A 26,748-nucleotide genomic window follows, 5' to 3' on the forward strand; every position below is an offset into this window, starting at 1 on the left:
TTAAGCTTCAGTTGGCGGACAGATGGTCTTAAGTTTTCCTGCAAAATGTCTTGATAAACTTTGGAATTCATTTTTCCATCGATGACAGTAATCCGTCCAGGGCCTGAGGCAGCAAAGCAGCCCCAAACCATGATGCCCCCTCCACCATATTTCACAGTTGGGATGAGGTTTTGATGTTGGTGTGCTGTGCCTTTTGTTCTCCACACATAGCGTTGTGTGTTCTTTCCAAACAACTCAATTTTGGTTTCATCTGTCCACAGAATGTTTTGCCAGTAGTGCTGTGGAACATCCAGGTGCTCTTTTGCAAACTTCAAACGTGCTGCAATGTTTTTTTTGGACAGGAGTGGCTTCCTCTGTGGTGTCATCCAATGAAGTCCATTCTTGTTTAATGTTTTCCTTATTGTAGATTTGTCAACAAAAATGTTACCATGTGCCAGAGATTTCTGTAAGTGTTTAGCTGACACTCTAAGATTCTTCTTCACCTCATTGAGCATTCTGCGCTTTGCTCTTGCAGTCATCTTTACAGGACGACCACGCCTAGGGAGTGTAGCAACAGTGCTGAACTTTCTCCATTTGTAGACAATTTGTCTTACCGTGGACACATGGACATCAAGGCTTTTAGATATACTTTTGTAGCCCTTTCCAGCTTTATGTAAGTCAACAATTCTTGATCGTAGGTCTTCTGAGAGCTCTTTTGTGCGAGGCATGGTTCACATCAGACAACGCTTCTTTAGAACAGCAAACTCAAAACTGGTGTGTGTTTTTCATTGGACAGGCCAGCTTTAATCAACACATCCAATCTCATCACATTGATTGGACCCCAGGTTGGCTGACTCCTGGCTCCAATTAGCTCTTGGAGAAGTCATTAGCCTAGGGTTTCACATAATTTTTCCACCCTGCACTATGAATGTTTACATGTTGTGTTCAATAAAAACATGAAAACGTATAATGTTTGTGCGGTATTTGTTTTAGCAGACTGTGTTTCTCTATTGTTGTGACTTAGATGAAGATCAGAACACATTTTAAGACCAATTTATGAAGAAATCCAAGTAAGCCCAAAGGGTTCACATACTTTTTCTTTCAACTGTAAGTATAAATGTGTAGGATACATTTACGTTTACTTTTAGTCATTTGGCAGACGCTTTTATCCAAAGCGACTTACAGTGCACGTATTACAGGGACAATCCCCCTGGAGCAACATGGAGTAAAGTGTCTTGCTCAAGGACACACTGGTGGTGGCTGCTGGGATCGAACCAGCAACCTTTGATTTACCAGTTCAGTGGTTTAACCCACTAGACCACCATCTCCACGATAATGTAATGTAAGTCGCTTTGAAAAAAAGTCTCTGCATAAATGTAAATATAAATGTGTATATCTATGTGTTTCAGTTGCGTGTTGTCAATGGTTGATGCTTCATTTTCTTTGTTATCCTTGTGACCTGGTTTGTTTCTTTTGTTCTTTGTTATGCTTGTGACCTGGTTTGTTTCTTTTGTCTTTCTTTTTGTTTTGTTTAATAAATATTAAACTGAATATAGATCCTGCCTGGTTCATGCACTGATACAGAATGACAACCCTAATGGATCCAGCAGTTGCCCTTGTCCGCCTTCGCCGAGGATCTCTCAGCCTTTAGGACCACATTAAGGTATTTTTTGACATTGCAAATTCCACCAACCTCAAAGATTTTATGGTCAATGACTTTTTCTGTTATGGACTCAACCAACCTTGCAAAATAAATGTGTCCGTGTTTGTCCTGGAGGCTCCTTGCCTCAATTTTTGGAATATACTCTGGTGTTAGTTGGGTCTATCACCGTTGGAGAGGTGTAGATGGATGATTCCCCCAACATTTTTTAGCGGGGTTAGTAGGCCTCAGGCTCCATAGTCCATGGAGCCAAGCCCCGTCACAGAGACCTGCTTGCCCAAAGTTAATGGTGGCTAGCTTGGTCATCATGGCTGCCTGACCAGAGCCAGCTCGCAAGATGGCCGCCAGTCCAGAGCCTCCAGCCATCATGGCCGCCACGCCAGTTTTCCCAAGTCCAGTGGTGTCTGTTCCTGAGTTCTCTGCCTCTTCAAAGATGGCCGCCTCTGAGTTCCCTGCCTCGTCCAAAATGGCTGCATCTGAGCTCCCTGCGTTGTCTAAAATGCACGCATCTGAGCTCTCTGCCTCGTCCAAGATGGCCGCCTCTGAGTTTCCTTTCTTGTCCAAAATGGCTGCATCTGAGCTCCCTGCGTTTTCTAGGATGGCCACATCTGAGCTCCCTACCTTGTCCAAGATGTCCACACTGGCCTTCCAGCCCTGTCTCCACGGCCAGGCTTCCAGCTCCGCCCTGGACTCTACCTCTGCTCCACGGGCCTAGCCCTATTACCCTTCATGGGCCTGGCACTCCATCCTGCCCCTGTTACGCCTCCTTTCCACAATCCCTCCTAGACTTTTGTTTTGTGGCCTTAAAAGGCATGGGGTCTCTGTCAAGATCCAGTCTATGTCTGCCTTGCATGATATGACCTTCTATGTTACTTCCTGTCCTGTGCCATGTTTTGTAGTCCTTTGTAATTCTTTGTGTTAATTGGTGTTTCCCAGGTGTTTCTTGTCATCTTGTTAAGCCTGTTCTTTCCTGTGTATAGATAGCCCTGGTGTTTCAGTTGTGTTTTGTCAGTCGTTGATGCTTCATGTTCTTTGTTATCCATGTGACTTGGTTTGTTTCTCTTTCTCTTCTCTTTCTCTTTCTTTTTTCTTTCTCATCTCTTTCTTTTCTTTTCTTTTTGTTTTGTTTAATAGATGTTAAACTGCATGTGGATCGATGCCCTGCCTGGTTCATGGAATTTTACAGCAGGAAAGCAACCAATTATGGGACACTTTTGACAACCATTGTAATGTTTGGTACTCAATGGTGGCCAAGAACTGTTTGGTTACAAGTATTCTTTCAAATTTCTTTCTCTGTGTTCATCAAAACAAATTTTAATATGGGGTGAACTGTCCCTTTAAGAGTTTCATGAAAGCCACCACTGCTTATACATAAGAATATGCTCTATCTGCACTGATAAAAAGTCCCCATGTCCTCATTTGTGCTCTGACTATTTCCCCCTCTTGACCCAGTGGTCTTTCTCAATGAACACATAGATTTTCTTCCTCGCATGGAGAGAAACTGGAAGCTTAACACCCCTACACACAATCTGTGTGATCTGAGCTCCCTGAACAGGAGTGTTGCAGATGTAGTGTAGGCAGCACGGACTGTATAATTCAGTCTAGCTGTTGCGTCTGGGTGGGAGCCCAGCCACAGTGCATCTGTGCGGCGCCCTTAATAATGACAGCCAATAATGGCACAGACTGGCAAACAGGATCCACACAGATAACCCAGGTACGACACTGATGGAGTTTCTCAGCGTCATTACAGTCCATCAGATGGAATTACAGGGCGAAAACCAGCAGCAATATATGTCATTAGTAGAGTCATGGTTCAGCAGACAGCCCTTCTAAAACAGGGGATGAAACCGGAGTTATGAAACACAGCCCCTACATCCGTCTCTTTCTCCAACATGCGCCGTCTCATTTTTTTAAGGTGCACTTGGTAATTTTTCTTTATGTTGAGCTGACTGAAATGGGAGTCATCTTCGACCTTTTCTGACGCCCAGCGGCTGGGGAAATTCCACGGCATGGTTGGCTTGGTTCTTAACATTCATTTAATTGGTATAAAAGCATGTGAATTTTAAAGGCAATAACCATTTAAAAGCAGGCCGTGGACAATTAAGATAATTGTGAACACATGAAATATTCATTCCTTAAGTGAACCTGAAGAAACAGCCCACACACATCTTCATCCTATCTACTGTAATATATTTGCCCTCATGTTCTTTTTGATTTCGCATAAATTTACAGACTTTGGTGACTTTAAAGAGATACACCAATAAAGAAATACCATCAAAGGAGTAACCTGGCTTTCAAAATCCAGACCATTCATTAATATTGATGCATTTGCATTTTCCACGCCATTAAATCCCTTTAAAAGGCAGACGGAATCATTTGCAGGTTCATCAAGCAGGTCCAAGACAAATACTTAAGATAATTATTACAACGCATAAAACATTCACTTCTTAAGTGGTCCCAGAGGTCCTCAAAGAATAAAACTTGCTAAAACAAAGTGTATCGTGACACTGGTATTAATAGTGCATATATTACATGATTTATCTATATAAGATGTTCTTATCTTGGCATTGATGAAGTGGAAAGAGACAGATGAGAGAGGATTGAAAAGTTCTGGAGACTTTGCAAAGATCATTCCTGTGGTTTGCCACTACACTATATAACCAAAGTAGTCTGTGTGTAGATTATCTGCTCCAGAACAAGATAATACATCAAGAGTAAACGATCGAATGAATGAGAGAAAAGCAAAGAAATGGTTATTTACACAATTCATCATTATGAGCGTGACGGCAAAACGGAAAGGTTTGCGAAGGTTTGTTTTTAGGTCCTGTCACAGGGAAATGCAAGTTTACAGGCAAAATAAACCAAGACCCCTTTAATAGAAGCAGGTATATGTTATCTTTAGAAGGGGAGAGGTGCTTCTGTAAGCTTAATGATGTCTTCTAAATCAATTTGACACAGATCTAAATGAATCAGAATGTGGGACATTATAATTTTGCTATTACCCAAGCTTCAGTCAGTGTGTTTACTCTGGTGTGTTGTAGTTTTTGTTATTAAACCACAGTTATGATATCTTGATAATCATTTATTAAACAGATGAAGCGTCAAGCTTTAACTAATTATTTACAGTGCACATTGGGTAAATTTGTAGTTTTATTTATTTACTATGTGAGGGACAGGAAGAAGTGGGAAATGCCTTAATTATTACAGACATCCAGGTCATTTGTTTCCTGTATGTAAAACACTTGTATTGTGCGCTATGATGTAGAAGGGTTTATTCATTAACAGTGACTAATAGTTTATCCAAAACTGAACATTCTTTCATCATCTACTTAACCTCAAAAACTTGAATAATGTTGGTAACCAAACATACCTGGACACCATTGACTTCCATAGTATGGACAAAATCACTTCTCATTTCTCTAAATATATTTATTTCTGTTAAACTGAAAAAAAGAGTCATGTAAAATACAGGTTCACATAAGGTTGAATAAATAATGACAATTTTGAATTTTTGGTTATTTTTAAATATGACCTCAGGTATACGGCTAAAGCAACTAAAGTAAAAAATATCTACAAGTAATTTCTTCTATATTGTTCTGTAGTGTATATCCAGATGTAACAGAATATTCTGCACAAAGATATTTTAATACTAATTATCAGGATTCAACTGTAATGGGGCTTTATGCAAATATTTGTTAAATGGATAGTTTACCCAAAAATGTAAATTCTGTCATCATTTACTCACCCTCATGTCATTTCAAACCTGTATGATTTTTTCTTTCTGCTGAACAAAAAAGAAGATATTTTGAAGAATGTTGGTGACCATTCACTTGCATTTGGTTTTAGAAGTATTGCATTTATCTTTGTTACTCATTTGGTGTTTATTTGTTTTGTACAGCACCTTGGGCAACAATAGTCATATTAATGTGTGCTTTAAAAGTGAAATAAAATGAAACTGAAACAGAAGTGAATGGTTCCCACCGTTGTTTGGCTATTAACATTCTTCAGAATATCGTCTTTTGTGCGCATCTTTATACAAAAAATTAAAATATACAATTTTGTAAGCAGGCAGCTCTAAAAACTTCAAGACTCATGAAAAATACGGATTAATGTACCTAACCTATGTGAGTTCCTCAGGGGTCTCATCGTGCATCGCTGAGATAACATTTATGGTCCAGTAACATCACAGTGACTCTCACTTAGAACACACCTAGCGGCTCGGGTTCATGACTGGCATCTCAGACACACATTAAAAACCTTCCCTTTAGCGTGGAAATGTTAGGTTTGGAATGTGAGGCGCATGTCTCCTGCAGCTGCTGGGATGATCTCCAAGTGCATTCTGGGATACTCAGCAAGTCAGCCTCTATTAAAAATGACAGGATCAGACATGCAGGCACGCAAACACACGCGTTCAGTGGCACGTGCTTACACGCGCCCTCCGACTGTGAACGGGTGGTGTCATGTCACCTCTCTCAGCAAACAAGTTCCGGAACACACCATCATGCCGAACACAGCTCATTAAACACCATTAGCCAGTCATTTCAGCAAATTAAATCCTCTCTCGACGATTCCTGGTTAACAAACAGCTCTGGGGTCAAAACCAAAGAGAGAGGGAGGGAGATAACTCAGACCTCTGGTAATGAAGGCACATCTGGGACAAAAAGGCATAATGTGATGTTGCCGTTAATGATCATAGGCCGAGTTTTGATCGTGATTATTTCGAGAGGTCCGTAATGCTGATAAAACACCCGTAAATGGTTCCAGGCATTTGTAAAGATGTGTCCTAAACAGGGATCAGCAAGACATTACCGGAGAGGAAAATTAGATCAGTGTGTTAAATTGTAACCGAGCTGTAGACATGGGGGGCAGTGGGGTGGGCATTAGGTATGTCTTCACATCATGCAGCTTAATGGGTTTTTCATTAACAAAGTGCTTGGGAATTTATATCAATGTGCAATTGTTCATTTTCAAATGTGTAATCAACCATAAAATGTTGCAATTTATTTAAAACAGCCGCTGTAAAGGGGATTCACTGTGAGGCATGAAGGCCAGTGCACACCCGAGAGCATTACGAGAGGGGGGAGGGAGGGAGAGAGAGAAAGAGAGAGATGGGGTTGGAAGCAGTGTGCCCAGAACTAGTAATTGCTCATCAGAAGCTGACAAAATGTTGTTTTGATACAGCCGCATTAGTAGCTGAAACTCATGACACATACGGCTTGTACATACAGATAATCTCAGTGGTGCTTACACTGTCAGCGCTGGTGGTATAGGAAGTGCTTTCTCTAGAGATTTCCTGTGTACCGTGATGGCAGAAAGCAGCACAGAACGCTGAAGCAGCTGTTTTACAAGTCAGAGGACAGGCAGTATATTCAATTACTCCTCTTCAAAACACCATCGTATTTGTATGTCAAAAAGTTATTTTAATTATTCTGCACTGTAAAAGACACAATGTAAATTTCAGGCATAAGTAAAAGTCTATTTATCTCTGTAGAATAACATTAGTGTAAACGGTTGTGCAGTAAGTAAATACACTGTATATTTACATAGGGGCTCAAACTTGCAAAACGATTGATAAGCATCTTTTTAAAAACAAGTGGACAATTTTGCGTGGAAAAAGAGAATTTGAGTTTGTCTCACATTTACGTGTCTGTAATTTAATGTAAACAACATATCGCTGGTGTCCTTCCGGAACCTTGTATCTCAATTTTTCTTGTATTTTTGTTGTTGCCATAAATCATTATTATCAGTCACTATTTAGGTTTGTCACTGTTGTTTTAAAGTGCTTGAAGATTAAATTAATATTGCAGAACTTTCTGAACGTTATGTTTAAACTGGTGATATTTCTTAACATTTCCTATACCTCAGAGTACAAACAGAGGACGCGGTTTTGGAAGTGAATAAACTTTGTAAGATTTCTGTAAAATAAATACACAATCCTGTAGCAATAATAACCAATGAATGGCGAAGGGATGCCTCATTATAAAACATAAAATAGTTACTTTATATTCATTTTGACGTGTCCATTTATGAGGAATATGTAGCGTTATGGATGTGACAATCCTGAAAATGGCACTTACCTGACCATGAAACATCATGCACTAAAAATGAAGCAAATACTTTACAAATTTGAAGAGAGATCCCACATGGTTATTTGAACCACCAACTGTTTATATCTGTGCTGTTACCATAGTAAAAATCACTGGTAAAAACTTCAGTTTTTCGTGGTAAGGTTGACATTTTCACGGATTGCCCATTAGACATTTTCAGTTCTGGGACATCATTCACTACTATATAGATTTTTTTTCTGTTCAACATTTCCAACAAAAAGTATTTTTGTCCTGTTAAACATTTTCAACATATTTTCAAAAATTTAGGAAAACAAACCATTCTGGGGCACCTTTGACAACCATTTGAATTTTTCCTACCATGGTAGTCAATGACGTCCCGGAAGAATTGCTAACATTCTTCCAAATATCTTTCTTTGTGTTCATCACAACATACACAGGGGTCAGAAATGGCATTAAGGTGAGTAAATGTTGACAGAATTTTCATTTTTTGGATGAACTATCCCTTTAATAGAATTAGTTAGGTTTATACCCAAGGTCACTATATAACAAAATGTCTGTTGAGTAAGGTTTATAACCAACAAGACGAAAACTAAAAACAATGTGAATAAAATAAAAAAAACATGGCTATGGGTTAGACAGATCCCTCCAGCTCAATCTCTTTGATAAAACACATCTCAACAGTTTAATTTCCAATGAGAAATATTTTTAGCCTGACACAAAAGGGAACAAATGTCCTGAAAATAAAACAAAACGGGCGCCACGTTCAGGGGGATTCTAAAGTGATCTCACATCAATAGCTCAGGAGCTGTCACAGAGGGACATTTGTTCCGGAAGCAGGAGGATAAAACGATGACATTCAGGGGCCCGTTTCGTGAGATGATGTCTGGAGCCTCCCGCCCGACACCTCCATAAATCAGAATGACTTTGCGGAGTCACACTAATGGAGACAAAACAGAAGATTAATACGTCTCAAGGTTTTGATAAAGGTTAATTTGGCAAAAGTATGCATCCGTTTGAAGCAATTACCAACCATGAATGGTCGGTACCTGCAGAATTAGGGTTGCCATGGATACCTGGGGAGCAAGTAATAGGAATGTTTCCCCGCATGACAACATCTTGAATTTATTCATCATTCTTTTATTTACCATTTCAAGAAAATAACAAAAATCGAGGTCTTTAAAATGAGACAGCAGACCAAGCCAGTGTTCAATGGTTATGAATGCAGCATTGGTTACCGCCTGAATATTTATATTTGTGCAATCTTTGATATGTCTTCTATACATCTGAAGTCACAAGGCATGTCTTGCTTTCAGGATGTGAGTGTTTTGTATTAGAATTGATATTGAAACAGTTTTATTTTGGTAAGGAGATAGTAATGCAAACTGTTACCGATAAAACATGACTTCAAATAAAATAAAGCAATAAGAAATCCATATCACGCTGATTGGGTCGACGCAACTACATCATCAAACTACATTTTTTGAATAATTATCATCTATGATAAATTTAAATCACCACAAACAACTTGGTTTTAACTGGTCCTTTACTAAAGTCACCACCATCTCAGCTATACGTAACCATACTGAGGCCATAAACATATATATAAACAAAAAACACCATTTATTATGTGATGAGATATTCCTCTAGATGTACGTGTAAATTTGTTTTGCTCTTAGTTACAAACACCCATCTCTGCTAATGTCATTGAGCCAGACTTGTTAGGTTTACAACCGTGTCCTGAATATAAAGTGTTAATGAATGTCGTTTGAATATTTCCTAATATGCTGCTTGAACATCTTAACACGTAAAAGGAAAAAAATCATGTTCCAAAGAGACATGCCAGATGTACTGCAGCATGACAATAAATAATCTAGAGACCAATTACTTGTCTGTAAGGCCATGGGTCAGACAAAACAAATGTATCCCCACAGGACAAGAACACGAGACATGTCTACATCAACATGGTCTGCCTCATCCCAGCCTCCTGGGTAAAACATGCCAAAACTAAAAGAGGACAGAAAACAAGACGTTTATTTGTTTCAAAAATTGATTTTTAAGTTTGGGGATGTTAGTAGCTAGTACAGTAAATACTAAATTCTACTCTACTAACTCATATCAGTTTGTGGGAGTTATTTTAACTGAGACACAGAGAGATGAAACATTTTTTTCAACAAAATCTCGTAACAAGAAATTTGTTACTATTTTACTACTATTTTACTATAATATACTATATTTTACTAAATTTATTTTTTAAATATTTTATAAGATCAATATTTTAGAATTTAAACTTTAGAAATCAGCTGTTGCGAGGTAAAACGTAAACCTACAGTATACCAACTAACAAAAGAAAAAGCTTTTATAGGCTGTGTTTGGTTTCATTTATTGCCTATAAAGGATGTAATTCAATACTGTAGCTATTTAAGAAGCTGATTATTTAGATCTTTCACCTTCCCATCTCTGTGTTTATCTGCATGGACAAGAGGGAGCTAAATTGGTCTATTATGATAAACAGCAATGCTAATGTATGGAGAAAGTCGCATTGTCTGCTAAGATTTTGCGTAATATCCTAAACCTTTAACATTACTGAAACTATCAAAATATTCTGTAGACTTTTTGACTGCATATTGCAGCTCAAACTGAGATGGGATTTGCCATTAGTTTAGAATGCTGATACCACAGTTATGAAAATAAAACTAGCATGGACTATTCGCTTTAAAATGGTAAAACTTACCTTCATCTTTGGAGATGAAAGTATTCATACTGTAAGTATAATTGATGTAAAGGTCTGATCTTAAGAGGTGTTTTAAATTACGACTGCCCCTTTCTGTAAGACACACTTTGTGGAACATGTCTATACTGTTAATGGGATGAACTACAACAGTGGACACCCTTCTAACAACTGACTTCCACCACCACTAGACAGGTGGAACTGTAAAAGACGTTTTCAAAGCAACAACATAACTAAACGTTACTGCGCGTACACTCGTTTGTGGACTGCCCTTAACTTCTGGTGCACATTCGCAAATAAGTGCCTTTAGATTATTTCTGATAACAAGCAAAAGAAACCAAGTTGAACCATTACTTGGCTAAACTTGCCTCTCCAATATTTTGAATTTAGACTGTGATACCAAGCGCTAGATGTCCCATACGGTTTCTTCAAATGCGATGAAACTACCAGACCCATTCAACAAATGTTATGCATTTAATAAATTAACATACCACAAAATATGTTTATTTAATACAATTATTATACAATAAAATAAAAAATTTGAATTAATATTAACGTAAACAAAAATATTTGAATAGTTATATTTTTAGAAACTAGCCAGACCGATGCAGTCCAGGCGTGCGTCCAATGAAACGGTCTATATCTAATTTGATTCAAACATGTGACTCGAAAATAAATTTAAACACATGACTAGCAAAAGCTCCAGCCTCTGACTTGCATATCAACAGCTGTCCGAATGCACTGCTCACATGGTTCTGAAATAAATCATAACTTGTCAAGGTCAAATTTTATTTGCTTCATAATTATTAGTGGTTTTTCATCAAAACAGCAGCACCGGAGGTCCTGTTACAGGTACTAAAACTGCTTATCACTGAAAATAAAACGTTTTTGGGGTATAATTATAAACTAAGGGCATTTTCACATGGATTCAAAAGTTTTGCATTTCTTTTCGGCACTTCTCAGTTTTTCTACATAATCAAGCACCAGATAGATGTTGTTGACTTCCGTGTCCGTGCCTCACACAAGTGGTGTGTTTTTTAACAATGTCAGCAATGTCAGTATCAAAATACTGGACCAATCAGAAGAAGCCAGGGCAGAGAAAGAATAAATAAAAAATATATCTTAAAAGCCCTATTCTTTGCTTCTTAACATTCCTTTAATGCTTTTTATGTTTTAGTGTCACAATAAGTTGTCAAATAATACCATTTTTCTGTGTGGATGTCCTTATCCTGTCATTCCTCATGGGAAGATGTCTGTGATATTGTGTGACAATCCTGTTGTTTGTAACATTTTAATAACAAGGATATTTTTCAAATGTGATTTCATAGATTGCTCCCAGTCCTCTTCGTTTTTGTTATACAAACCCTCATGACTTTCTTCCCTGCATGCAATATCTAAATCAGAAAACTTTGTATTGCACAGTTTTGAAATCACACAAGTCGAGTGAGTAAGTGACAATTCTCATTTCCAGCGAGCTAACATTTTTCTTAACAGATCTCGATGCTATGCCGTATATTAGGTATTAAAGATCTCAAAGATTAATATACTCATAACTCCCAAAAAGTACATTAACTGTAGAATTGATCTTCTTTCATCTGAAGTATTAATCACAGTTCTCTCTGTAAAATGCACTGACCTTAAAAGAAAACAACAAGAGCTTAATAAACTCCAACAAACAGACCACTGAGATGTCAATTACTGAACTCATCTTTGTGATGTGCTGTTGTGTCTCTGTTATAGTTTCACAATTATGAAATATTAAACAAATCCTCTGTATGATACATTGTCAAATACGTTTCTGTGTTATTATCTTCAAGATCTGCAGCATATCGATGAACTTTACAAACAAAAACATCTGGCCATGGATTTTCACTAGAAAAATTTAAATGATCTTCCTTCATCTAATTTCAGATGTCTATAGATTATGAAATTCTCTGTTTTATTGGACTACCAGACAGGTGGTCTAAAACCTTTAGAAACTGACTTCAAACAGAATCTGGTTTATGCTTTGAAGTAGTTAGTTTCCTCATGGTTAAAGGAAGAAGGAAAAAAGACAAGGTGTTCACGACGTGGTTTTATTCTAATTTCACAGTGCTTGTGCAAAGGCCTCAGAAGATGTCAGATGGGCCATCTACAAGAAAAAAATAATTTAATGTCATTCGCATCATAACCTATTTTTCTTAGTTTGATTCTTTAGTCGAGTGAATTTTATATGCATACAAGGAGGTTCCTAGACACCTCTTGCAGACAACGCTGGCCTGCGGCAAGAGGGAGCTGAATGGATTATAGTTCAAAGTCAAGAACCAGGGATTACTTATACTTACAGATTCAAAGTCTTCAGCCTTGCAGTCTTGTCCCTGAAAATGACAAGAATTTCCCAGAGGCGGCGAGTAGCTTGATCATACTGTACTCCTGCCACACAAACCATAAGGTTGTGCTTCAACTTGATGTTGGTTTGCTGTAGACTGGCATAGCATATTCAGCCGGTGCGGTTGGTGAGAAAGGCATCCACAGGTAGCCCCCAAATCTGCAGCATGCTGCACATCACAGGCTGTGAGAACAGAATGAGGGGCAGGTCAATGTCGCAAAATGCTACAGCAGAAAAGTGAATCTCACTTTAAGTTCCTGAAGGTGTTAGCAAACTCCCCCCGATTTTTGTGTATCTAAAAGTGCTACTAAAGGTTATTAACAGTGACACCAAAGAAGTATTTTGGTTCCCAACACTTGTTTCCACAAGTTTCTTAAAGTGATAATTTCCTCAAAAACAAAAATTCTGTCATCATTATCTCACCTTTGAGTTATTCCAAATCTGTAACCAATTATTTGTTCTGATAAACAAAGAGAAATATATTTGGAAGAAGGCTTACACCCAAACAGTTTTTGGACCCCATTGGCTATACCAGAGTAGGAAAAATTACTTTACAAGAAATTTATACAGGTGTGGAACAACTAGAGAGTTTGTCATTAATGACAGGATTTTCATTTTTGGGTGAACTATTCCTTTGCTAAACATTAAAAACGAAAAACAATGTAAAAGATGAATATTGTGTGCATAAAGATAAAAAAAATCTGGCTTGAATCATAGATGTTCTGCCCGTGCATTTTAACTTTGTGTTTCCTCTCTGGAGAAGCATTATCTCATTTCGATTGCAAATTCCGCAATAGCACAAGTGCAACTGGCCTTTACAGGCAATTGGAGATGAGACTCTGATAGCGCATTATGCTCAAAACACACTCATTATGACTAATAAAAGAATAGGTATGAGCCTTTTAGACCATGTGCCTGGCATACCTACCATTTGTTTTCCGTTGTTAAAGTAGTGAAAGTATATTCGGACATCCTCTACATAGATCTGTGCTATGCGCTTAAGACCATGCGCTTCCATTATTAAAATAGGGCACCCATGAATTCCTTCCGCTAAATCATCTACAACTTTTTCGTTTTCAACAAGCAAGATGAGTATAGATTTCCCAAAGGCTCACTATGAATCTACAGTGTCGCTTAACAAAAACTCTAGAGTTTCCCATCTCCAATGATAAAATTCTCCAGTGATAAAGCACACAGTCTGGTTTAATGGCTCTGCACTCACACAGATGTAGATAACTGGCACACAGGCCTGCTGATTGATGAGGTGATTGACAGGCTTCTTGGAAACACCCTAAGCATTTTTAAGGATAAAAACACATTGTTTGCATGCGAGGCGTGTAGGAACGGGACTAGTGCCACGATCTAGAATGCGTAGGCAAGATGATGAGCGCGGGCATATGAATCAGTTTAGATTAATACCTGTAGATGAAGCAATATAAGTCTTGAGAGCATTTCCCCCTGGGAGCATCCAGCTTAGGCGACAATAATTCTTCTTGATGTCTAAAACCGGGTGCCCTCCGGCCGACTCCCACACAGGAAGATGATGGCTGTGATGTTGTCACACCCACTGGCAGAGAGTTCAGGACAGGAACAACTGAACGTCTTTGTCTACCTGGCAGTTCTTCACGTACACGTGTTGCCCTTACCTGCTTTTTTCAATGAATGCAAATCTAAACCAATTAAAACAGTAAGCCAGAGGCGCTTGCTCAGACACCCTTTACCTTCCATCAGTTTGAAATACAGTATAAACACAAAAAGTGTCTTTCAAATGTGACTCCAGAGATTTTAGTTACATTTGCATGTTCTTGATAGCCATTTCCTTGATAGCCGTTAGCAGAAGAATGAGAATTTTATATGCCTGAAGTCCAGATGAATGTAACCGAAAATGTCGAATTAGACCGACCAGAAACATCGTGAACATGAAGATAACAAAGTAACATCAAGCAGCATAAGGGAGGGATGTCTTCCGAGTCTGTGGTAGAGTGTTCATCTTTTAAACTCTTTACAAAATGGAACTTTTCTTTTAGACTCATCCAAGACAAATCAATCCATCCGCAGCAGGCCCAATCTGCTTCCATTCTCACTGCTGTGATTGTTTCAGAATGCAGCAGCTTTCTGACTCTCGGGTGCTAAATCCTTTGACAGTTGTGGGCGCACTTCCCTCTACTATGATTTGAGGTGAAGTAAACATCTAATGGGAGGCGTGCTGAAGTCGGAATAGCACACATACTGGAATTGATCCCAATCTTCTCCAGAAGATTGACAACGCAGACTCGACCCAGTGGACAAGCAGAGGCGGCAATATTTTCCCTGTCTGTCTTTTTGGAACATTTTGCTTCTGTCGAACGTTGCTAACGGACAAGAGGATGAATCGAATTCAAGTAAAAAACAACGTTTTGCCTTGTTATTGGTCATTATCAGTCAATGAAATTGAAAGCACTAAAAGCTAACCTTCCACGCCATATAAAAAAAACATGATATTAAACCTTTAATCTATTTTCAATAGTACATGACAGTACTCAACAATAAGTTAAAAGATAAAAACAAGAATTACTTAAAAGCTAAGACTGTCTTTCACTTTATTCTAAATGTGTTTCTGGGTCAAAGTGACACAAAATAAGGCACATCTACCACCAACAACAATCCCAGCAAGAGGACCAGAAAGGTAATACTAAACATAAAAAGCTGTAATATATAACATGTTTATTGTAAAACTCCATCCGTGACATTAACAGCAGGACTCCGGCTCTGTGCATTAGTGAAAGCGTTCATTTAAAACTGCTTTGAGATATGATTGTGTAAAAATACCAGCTTTCATCATGCGGCACAGAGGAAATATCAAAGCTGATTCTAATTGCCGCTCAGCCCAAACCGCTTTCATTCTTCGACAAACTCTAGTTTCATTGCGGTGTGGCCAATTCGCCAAGATGAATTTCCTTTTCTGCTTCGTGTACGATCAAATCAAATCCAAAAATATACATATAATGGATAGGAGGAGGCCAGCCTGGTAGTTGTACTTCAAAGATCAGAGCATAGACCATGAATAACTGGAAAGAAAGAATGAATAATGTTTGAATCAGTGGAGGAATTCAAGGACGTTTCATTGGATCTTTTACCCGCCGTGGTAACGAACCAGGGAGTCGTTTATACCTGTGTCAGATTTATAAGATGCTCTTGTCATGGTGTTGACAGCTCGTGACATTATGCGTTATGAATACGAACTGACGTGACAGAATGCATCTTAATTGCTAGCTATAATCTACTTTCTCGGTTTACGCCAAATTGCTACATTGTTTTCATAATAAACTCGGAGAGCGGCCTGAGCGTTCATTGGAGAATGATAATGATTTTTTAATCTGAGACAATTTGCCAATGTTCCATTTACACTAGGCCGTAGTAATTACAATTACCCATTGCAGGGATGAGCAGAACTATCATCATATTTAACTCCTTATCTCTCCAGATAAGCTTGCAAATCGTGCTCCTGGGGTAATTAGCTGGCTGGATTAATGAAACTCCAGTAATTATTAATGCTTCGTCAGTCCACCGCGTCAAAATGACGGTTTACCTTTGACAGCAGCGCTACATTATAGCAGTGGCCAACCTTTAGGCCAAAATGCAAAAAACTGTTTGGTACCCAAAATAAAAGATGTTCTAATGCATGCTGATCGTATTCTCTTTGACTTTCGGTACACTTGGTTGTAAGCTGTTTTTCAAACCTGGGATACGGTTCTGTACTTGTAACACAAATACTGTTCACAAATGGCATGAAAACAATCCAACCTCTTCAGTTTCAGATGAATGTTCTATCGCTACTCTGTGAGTTTGACTTCGAAAAAAATGAAATAAACACCGGTTACCATTTATGGCATCTTCTCCTCCTGAGTAGTTACCTAGCTACATATAAACTCCTGTTGATGGTACAGTAGTCAATCCTGCGATATAGAAATGTCACAAAGAGACCCTGGGGGGTTGAACATAGGCATGGACGAAACAACATCAAGTGTAAAACTGTTATTGCTGCGAGCCAAAGTGTGTGAAAGTTGCCAAGACAAGAGTTCTTTAATCCTCACAAACAAACTTTTTTTTGTGTGTGGAACAACTTTTGGCAACATTAGCTCAAAGCCTGTTCTCACTTATCCAGTTCCAGCGCTCACAAACATAACCTTTAATAGTTCATTAGTTTAAGTACTAAATAAATGCCACTATTTTAGACTTTGCTACTGCCGATATTAGGCAAGGAGCAAAATTGCTCCCTTCACGACAGAATAACAGCTGTTCTGGCATCCCTGTATTATTTTAAGGTTATGCGCCGATATGTCAATCTGGGCCGATAATGATAACTGATAATTCTTGAACACTGGAAGCCGATAACCGATATATTGGCCGATTTACATTATATGAATAATATAACATTTTCTGAAAATATTTCTTTCCCCTGAAAATCAAGTACTAAGCCTACTTTACACTAATTAAAGATTATTTTACTTTAAAACCGTTCTGGTATAATGTTTATTTAATAAACAAATTAAAGATGTTTTTCCAGAGCAACCCAGAAAAGGGTTCTTAATAGCCACAAGTCTCACAGGTCTCAAGACAGAAAACATTCAGACAGCAGTCGGCTTCAAACAATATGCTTTTGTTCCTATTATTTACACATTCATAAAAATCTATACCACATCAACATTGTTTTGCTATTAGCAGTAAGTGAAAGATCATGACAGAAGACGGTACTGTACTGGATTTTAACTGTGAGCAGCATGCAGATGAAGTGGTTCAACCAGAGGAAATGATTCATAATTATCGGCTATAATATATTGGCCAGAATTACATTTTTGGGCGATACGAAGAAAAATTTACATTATTGGCCGATACCGATATAGCCAATGGTTTATTGTGCATCTCATATTATTTTATTTCATCCAATCCAGTAGGTTATCTCAAAGTCAGGCCAAGTTCCAGGACCAAGGTCTGCAAGGTTGGTTTTAAAGCAAATTCATATATTATCATTACTAACATTCATACTGTACGATATTATACAGAAAGAAATGTATTTATGACCAGTTTGACCTATTTTTTATATTGCATTAAAGTTCTAGTGTTTCATTTTTTGGAGGATGTATTGACAGAAATTTATATGATATACATAACATACATACAGACATACATGTCTTCGAAGTTTATTAAGACCTTACATAATGAACAATCCCATCGAAAGACTGAATGAATTGCTGATAATGCTAAATTTTATATTTAATATGCAAAAAACAATTGTGTCTCCATAGGAAACCAGCTCAGCTGAAAATAAATTCTTAAAAGTCACAGGAACACACTGTAAACTCTGTATGAACTCTTAAACAAAACTGTACGTCCCATAAGGCAACTAGACATCATCTTCAGTCACATAATATCTATTGACATTGAGAGACCTGACCGCTATTCAGACAATATTTACATTCAGCGGATGTCTACAAAAGTGTCTCTAGCTATTCACACTGTACTTTGACTGCCCCTGTTTTCATCGAATTGTTTCAGCCCATCAAGACAGTTCCTCTCCGGAGAACCATGTCAGAGAAGAAACAGGATGAGGTAGGGTAAGATACAAAAAACATCTAATAAAATCTCCAGCGAGATATAACCTATTCATTTCAAGTTTGAACGTTATTTGACAGTCTTACTAAGCGAACAGAAGCAAAGGGCTGCATTCAACTGGCAAATAGAAAACATGCATTGTCAAAAACTCAGAACAGTGCTCAGCCAAAAAAGCCTTTACACAACCTGCATAGCATCAAAAACACTTCAGAAAAAAGAGTGGTTTACTATATCTAAACTTACAGCTGTATGTCACCAATGGTGTAACCTTCTTAAACTAAGAATTTTTTTGAGATTTGGGGTTTTACAATGGAAGTCAATGGGGACCAATGTTGTTTGGTTACCAAAGTTTCTTCATTTGTGTTCTGCAGAACAAACAGGTGTGGAACGTAAATAAATGATGAAAGAAATTTCTTTTTTGGGTGAACTATCCCTTTATGAGTTCGAATGGTAATATACAGCTAAACTATGGCAGGGCTTGACATTAAGCATTGTCATGTGGTTGTCCTTCGAACAAGTAAATTTGATATTCACTTGTTCGAGTAGAAATATTACTTGTCCGAAGATAAAAAAAAGATATTTAAGCATTTTACCTAGTGTCCATTGCTGCCCCTTAAATGTGTTGATGCTCTCCATGATTGCTGTAGAACAGTGGTCGGCAACAGGCGGCCCACGGGCCAACACTGGCCCACCAGCAATAATATTTGGACCGCGCCAGCAGCATTAGTTTGATTATTTAGATAGTTATTATTTAGTTTAAATGATTAATAGATCTGTCACAATCACCTCTTTGGTGAATTTGCCTTCAAAATAAAAGTATGAGAATATTTTGGCAGCAATGTTTTATTTTGGATTGAATTGAGAGCAATTCATTGGAAAAGGTCTGAAAGATATTCTAAGGTGTCTCTCGATCGCTGCACACACTTTTAAAATAGCTGTCATGGAATATGGGGTATGAAAAACTAACAGTGAAGCATTATTTGTTTATAACGCAGGGCCTCATCATCAACACAGCGACAACTTCATTGCACATAATACACACCGGCTTTGCATTCACAAAACTAGCAAAGAATGCATTTGAGTCTTTAACTTCTTCTTTGTATGTCCTGTTTTCGCTGTCAACTTTCCTCTTAGACTCTTTGATAGTACTATTTTCTCTCACCATCTAGCTAGCTTAAATGTTAACATCATTCTGCACGCGACATAATATCGTAACCCCAGCAGGCCACATTTTTTTAGTTTAGTACGTGAGGAGTGTAAGAAATAGGCTGTCTACTGTACATAATTACATAATAACTATATTTTTTAACTTACTTGCCGACCCCTGCTATAAAACAAAGGCAAGCAGTAATTATTATTAGTGTCAGTGTCAGTGTCAGTGAAAATATTTGTAGTCGTCATTAAAAAATGTATGCAAGTAAAGTTTATAACTTACGAATTAAATTGTTACATATACATGGATAAATTAGGGCCAAATAATTTGTTGTTGACCAAAATTTGTTCTGTGTATTATTGCCTTAAGCAAATACTACAGTATTTGTTTTTCTGAGTGTTCAATGTTGACGGTACTTTTATTTTGACAGGTCATCGGGAAGATGCTTGAGTTTTAGCGTGTTTGAGGGTAGCTTAACTCAAACAGTAAAAAGCTTGTAAAATAAACTCTCAGAGCAACTCTGGACATTGTCTTTTATGTCCTCAGACAGTGCAGATGCGGACAAATCCACAACCATCACTCGTGTAGTATGTTAAACTGTGCACCTCATTCACTCAGACACGCATAACAGACATATGACGTATTTAACGTAAATAACAGGATTTCACGTCAATAACAAATAACAATTTTTCCGTAGCACTGTTATCTTTTTTTTTCAAGTTAATGCTAAAATAGAGTACAAGAATTTTTCTCAGAGTTTGCCTAGATTTTCGGTATGGACTTGTTGCAGAAAGTCTGTGCCAGTCTGCAGATTTGATCATTGAGTGTGTTTCTATCTGAACTTTTTTTAGTATAAATAGTGTGAGTATAAATAGTTTGAGTTTGAGTTTGAGTTTTGAGATTTTTTTATGTTTTGGACGGCAAGAGACTACACAAATACACTGTAAAAAAAATCCTGTAAAATTTACAGTAAACTACTGGCAGCAGGGTTGCCAGCCAGTTACTGTAAATTGTACAGCCACAGTACTGTAATTTAATTTACAGCCATTTACTGTAATTGCAGAATACAGGAAAAACTGTAATTTTGAATAGCAACAGTATAATGCTGTATTTTTTACAACAAATTGCTTGATTTTAATTTATTTTATTTAGAAGAAATACATAAATCACTGTATTTCCAGTACGTTCTGCATACTGGATATACAGTGTTTAATTTGACTTTAATTTGTAATTGATACAAAAATACATTACAGACGAATTGTGTACGTTGTTGTACATGAAATAATTTTATTCAGTTTCAACTTCATAGTATCCAACATGGCTCTTTAAACATTCATGTTTAAACAACGCGTTAACCAACATTACCATCATGAAACAAAATTGCAAAACAAGGCCCAAGTGAGTCTGTAAAACGGTCCACATCTTGATCCATCAGAGCACAACAAGTAGCTAGAACTATGGAAACAAAACAAGAGAATAATGTTAGATATTCAATTTATAGTCAGAGAAAAACAGAGGACAACATATACAGTCAGAGAATAATATGATGTAATTCAATGATGAGATCTCTGTGTGTTTGTGTGCGTGTGTGTATGTGTGTGTGTGCGTGTGTGCGTGTGTGTGTGTCTGTGTGTGTGCGTGCTTCTTACTTTTCATCGATTACAATGAAAATTCATCATTGTGTAGAGCAGCAACATGTGGGTTCACTGCAACCTGTTTCTTCTGTTTCCTGGCATTTTAGATGATGCTTCTTCTTGTTCCACTCTCTGGATTAATATCTACAAAGAGTCAGGAAAAACAAAATGTTATATATTAAATGTACAAAATATATTATATTAAAACACATGAATTAAATCATTAGCTTGCTAGTGTTAAATAGCGGAGACTTCTAAATAATTTGCCCTAAAATAATCCATCTCTCGTTGAGAAATATTGTTTTAAAGGTCTTAACAGGTATATAACATTAACATATCTATAAAATGCAGGTAAGGAAGTTGTTCAACTAATACCTTTCATTGGACTCCAAGATACACGCTTGCCCCATCCTGGTACTCAAGATTGAATATGTAACATGCTATGAACAGAGTGGGAAGGCCAGACATGAAGCTGTGCTGAGCACGTCACAGTCACACACAACCTAACCTTCAGTAGTCAGCATCCAGTGGCCTGCATGGCAAAGTGTGTCTTAAAACAAACAATACCACATGTGACAATAGTTAATAGTTACTATACAATTTTATCTTTAAGCTTTTTACATTTAAACTACATTTTAGTATAAGTGACTATACAAACAAACTCTAAGCAAATTACACAGATTAATTTACACTTAAAACCGTACTTATACAGAAATGTAAGCTAACTAACGTTAGGGATGTCACGGTCAAGAAATTGTCACACTAGTATTTTGTAACGGGTCGTCTCACTCCCACCATCCCACGGTCCTATCTGGGAGACAGTCCTGCTCTAACGATGAGGGTGTCGGTAACGTCTTTTGCTACAGCTCTCATCTGGCCTCCGTTACATAAACTGTATATCTAGATGGTTACGTACATTAATCACTTTACCGGGCTATCCTCCGTGAACAACGACTTACCGCAAGCTTTGGTGACTTGTTTTAATTTGGTCTCTCGATTTACGGGTCACTGCATTTGCAAATTTGAATTACACCAGAAAATAATCACGACCGAGTGTGGTATCACAACTGTCGAAGCATGTAACTTTTACCGAGTCTACGGCGTGCGCGATGTTCAACATTAAAAAAACAACCGTCAACTTACTAATACAATGAACTGTAGCTCGTCACATACCGACTTCGCTCCTGATTTGTACAAAAACTCTAAATAACATGAACAACTTCTGTCATCAGGTGCTATAGCGACGGAGAATGTTTGAAATCTTACCGCGACGGCGCTGCTGAAACCCCGCGCAAGACTCCTTCGGTCCCCGCGGATGGAGGTTGAATCCGGGGTTACCAATGTGAAACGCGAATGTAGATACCTCTATATAAAGTTACCACTATGATAGTTACCAAATATGGAAAAAACGTAATAAATCACTTACCACATGTGTGAATCACTCATTTTGCGCACTACACCAATCTCGACCGTTGAAGATCATCCCGCCATTGTAGATTTGAAATTTACAGCAATATTCTGTACATTTGAGTTAATCCGTCACGTGACCCCAGAATGCATTGCACTTTACAGCAATATTCTGTATTATTTAAAAAACAGTCAGCTTCTGTAAAATAACGCTGTAGTTTTTACAGCAATTCGTTACAGTGTAAGGAGAAAAAAATCCTATATTTAATAATTTTGCTCCTATAATGTGTGGTGCACCTTGATGTGACAAAGAAAGCACACCACACAACACATTTTCAAACAGAGTTCTGACTGTGAACACAGGAATTCTCGCAAATTCTCTTGAGATTTCAGAATAAGTTATTTATTATTTCACTGTAAGCTTTGTTTATTATATATGTGTTCAATATTAAAAAAAATGTGTACATACAACCTTTTATGTCATTTAAAAAATATTATTCATCGTTGAGAAATTGTCTAAAGCGTCTAAGTTGGCACAGCACTAGATATAATTTTATTGCAACTCAAATATTGTTGTATTTATGAGTTCACTGTAATTAATAATAAAGAATATTTTTTTGTTTTGAAAAAAAAATAGCTGCTGACCTTATCACCCGAAAGAGTCTACTGGCTCCACTAGCTCCACAGGACCTATTTTTCTGTTCCACCTTAAAGCATCCGCACACTCGGACTCCAATCACTACTGTCTCTTGCACATAGCCTGGTTTTTATTGAAATTATTTTAAATTGCGATGATAGTCTTTGTAATGTTATTGACAGAAAATTGAAAGAGTAAAGAAAAGGGTTTGTTGAAGTGTTAACTACGGTTGTTATGCTTCTGTCAGCTGGCCACGTGACCATCAACAGAGTTCTTGTGCGTTTGTCATCTGGGTTTCCCCCACACATCAGGATTTCTGATCGTAAATATTCAACATGCTGAATATTTAAGATTCGTGATTAGGGCGGCTCTGATGTTCTTCCGATCAGGTTCATTCATTCTTGACAAACATCACACCACAAGGAAATCTGATAAGATCATCTTTAGAACCTTTAAGATCGTCGGGACTTCACCTAGGACTGTCGGAAGGGGAGAAATCGGCCCGGTTATCTTTTGGTGTGGCCCCAGCATTAAGTAGCGAAAGGGAGTTGGGGCTAGACACAGCTCGAGTAAAACTCTCCTGCAGAGTGATAACACTTCCGTCTGATGATGACTAACGTTATGTTGGACAAACAGATGAAAACTACATTGTACTAAGATGTACAAATAGATTTTTATTGACACGCATTGTGCCATGAGATTGACGTCATTTGCGCTCATCTGTGAAACCAATATACTTACGGTTACAATAAAAACAGTTTAGTATTCCAATTAGTATGATACTAACTGTTAACCTTCTAAAGTTCATACACTACATGGTTGAGTGCATAGTTTAAGTGCATAGTTTAAGTGCATATAGTATTTGGGACACAACTTTAGAATCCCACTTGGGAAAACACTTTAGTGTTTATTAAACTTGTCAGGACATTTAAGAAAAATAGTAAGTATTTTCTTTGCAGTACTGAGACACTATCTGTAGTGTAACAGTTATTATTAAATTTGTTTTATTAAATATTTCTGTAGTTTCAGTTATAGACAGTAAAGCAAATATTTAATAAAATTACATTTAATTCAATGGAATAGTGGTGTCTTGCTTCTTTTTGTTGTCGCTTTCATTATTGATTGATTTATATATTACAGTTTTTTTCAATTGCTAAGAAGCGTTTGCGAATTCTTAAAATACTTTTTCTAAACTCTTAACACAGCAACACACCTACATCACACAATTAGCCAAATAGTTAATTTTCTGACCAAAACCACAGTTTATTAAATAAATACAAACTCTACATTTCAAAACCCTTAAAAACTTTTTCAATATACACTTACTCTATCAAAACACTGCAAACCCGTTTAAAAATCGAATCTTTCGGTCAAAACTTTAGCACTCGTTTTCTATCCAACATGAACACATAGTCAATCATACCGCAATGACTGTCAAAATACTAACAGTTGGTGGCATTACAAAAACTGCATTACTTCATGTTTCAGTTCTTTCTGTATAGAACATACAGTGAGATTTTTTTTGTTTTCATTCATTCAGCTGTGTGTGTGTGTGCGTGTGTGTGTGTGAGTGTGAGAGAGAGAGAGAATTCATGGTGCATTAGATGTGTACAACATAATATCTAAATGTGAAGGAGTCATCAATACTTTATAGAATGTACAACTGGGAAAAAAACAGTAAGCGACAGAATTGCACAGTGAAGACTTTATTAGCAATATGAAATTGCTGTCAGTGATCAAAACGAAACGAGGACAAACATACATGGCCTTTGATTTACAGTTAAGTGTGCAAAAGTAGAACAAAAGACTGTCTTTTTTTTGTGTATGTCCATGTGATGGAAAGTCTTCAACACCTGGCTATGTCTCTGATTGAGATTGCAATCAGCTATTGGTTATTCTAATTATCAGTAAATTATCAGTATACCGTAAAAATGCTTATAAGCTGTATGAATATATTTTTAAAATATTTGTTTCAATACTTTGGAGCTGATATTGTTGCAGAAGTAGAGATTTTATACTGTATCTATGGTTTGGAACAATAGGTCTTCATTTCTGGCATGCTGCGTTTAAGCATTTGTAAAAAACACAATAAAGATCCATGATTTTGGTATTGGGTATGCTTATATGTAAAGAAAATGTAGGCATTCTAGAAACATGTTAATTGATTGGATTTTGTGTGAAAACAACATTAATTTTGTTAATGGTATGGCCACAACAGACCGATGTTGTGTTAATTGTGTTTAGAGTTTTAAAAATGTGACTATAGATTGGTCAAAGGGATGTTAGCAATTGAAAAAAACTGTAAATGCGTATAATTGTTGCAGTCTCATATCGATTTGCAGTGTAATATTGGTTGTGGTGAAGTTACATTTTCCTTATTATTTTTTAAATAAAGAAACGAAGAGATAAGATACTCATGGTTTGTACTAAAATGATACTACTTAATCTCTTTTGAGTGTTTTTCTCTGTAAAGTTGGTAAAGCCTATATGTGATGCAATAACACATGCATTTCTTGCCTTTCTTACAACTCTAAAAAAGGATTATATATTTTGTGGGCCTGAAAGAGACTCTTCCTGTAGCTCAAGCAGTAGTGCATTGCACATTTAATGCAAAGGTTGTGTGTTCAATTCCATGGAACACAGATATCAATAAAAGAAATGTGTTAACTACTTTTCTTCTAAACTACTGCTTTTCACTCATAACCAAAAATGTTGGATTAAGTTTTTATTAGAGTTATCAACCTCGCCTTTATTTGTAAATGCCACAATAATTTCTCCTGAATATTTTTGATTGGCTTCTTAAATATATAATATCTATAAACACGGGTCTTTATAAATAAAAATGTGCAGTTTTTTCTACTAACTTGACTAGTTCGAAAATAATTAAACATGAGGATAAAACATGTCGGAGACAAACGACCCAAGAATTCTGATCTCCAAAGTATGTATAGAGTATCAATACAGTGCACATACCACATGGCCATTTGTGCCGACTACAGCAGAAGTAACTTTACACATGTACTAAAGTTCACATGTGCAACCAATTTTCAAACAAACCTGCCTCAAAACATGAAAGCGTGCCTTACGGTGCACGACTTGAGAAATACTTTTAAAAAACTCAAATACATGACAAAAAAGAGAGGAAACTACACAAACCGCTGTTGACACCGATATTTATGTTTAATCAGCACTCCTTAGAAAATCCCAATCGCGAATCTGTCGGCGTGTAACATTTGCTATAGTAAATCAGGTAGAATCAAATGCGTGCACCCGCATGTCCCAAGTTTACACGATCCATAACACCTGACAAGCGGAAAAGCCTCAATGTTGAGCCCTGTAAAACTTTAAAAAATACTAATAGAAATGAGAGTATGACATAAAACTATGGCATCTTTAATAATTTAGCGAGAAGCCTTGCTAGTTATATAAAGCATATTTTACTACAAAGGTGTTTTAGTTTAAACATTGTTGCAGACTGGAAAGCAACTTGCTTATTATTGTCTTTATAACGCAAATTAGACC

At 37.2% G+C, this 26,748-nt stretch overlaps 1 long non-coding RNA gene across 1 annotated transcript; it reads right to left on the reverse strand.

Moving 5' to 3' along the window:
* Positions 1–20,779: 20,779 nt before the first annotated feature.
* LOC130427830 (uncharacterized) lies at positions 20,780–22,818 on the reverse strand. Its single transcript, XR_008907362.1, has 3 exons — positions 21,558–22,818; positions 21,198–21,326; positions 20,780–21,003 (listed from the first exon to the last, which is right to left on the reverse strand). It is a non-coding gene; the product is annotated as an uncharacterized LOC130427830 (long non-coding RNA).
* Between the last annotated feature and the right edge of the window lie 3,930 nt (positions 22,819–26,748).

Source organism: Triplophysa dalaica, chromosome 8 (assembly GCF_015846415.1).
Source record: "Triplophysa dalaica isolate WHDGS20190420 chromosome 8, ASM1584641v1, whole genome shotgun sequence".
Classification (NCBI taxonomy): Eukaryota; Metazoa; Chordata; class Actinopteri; order Cypriniformes; family Nemacheilidae; genus Triplophysa; species Triplophysa dalaica.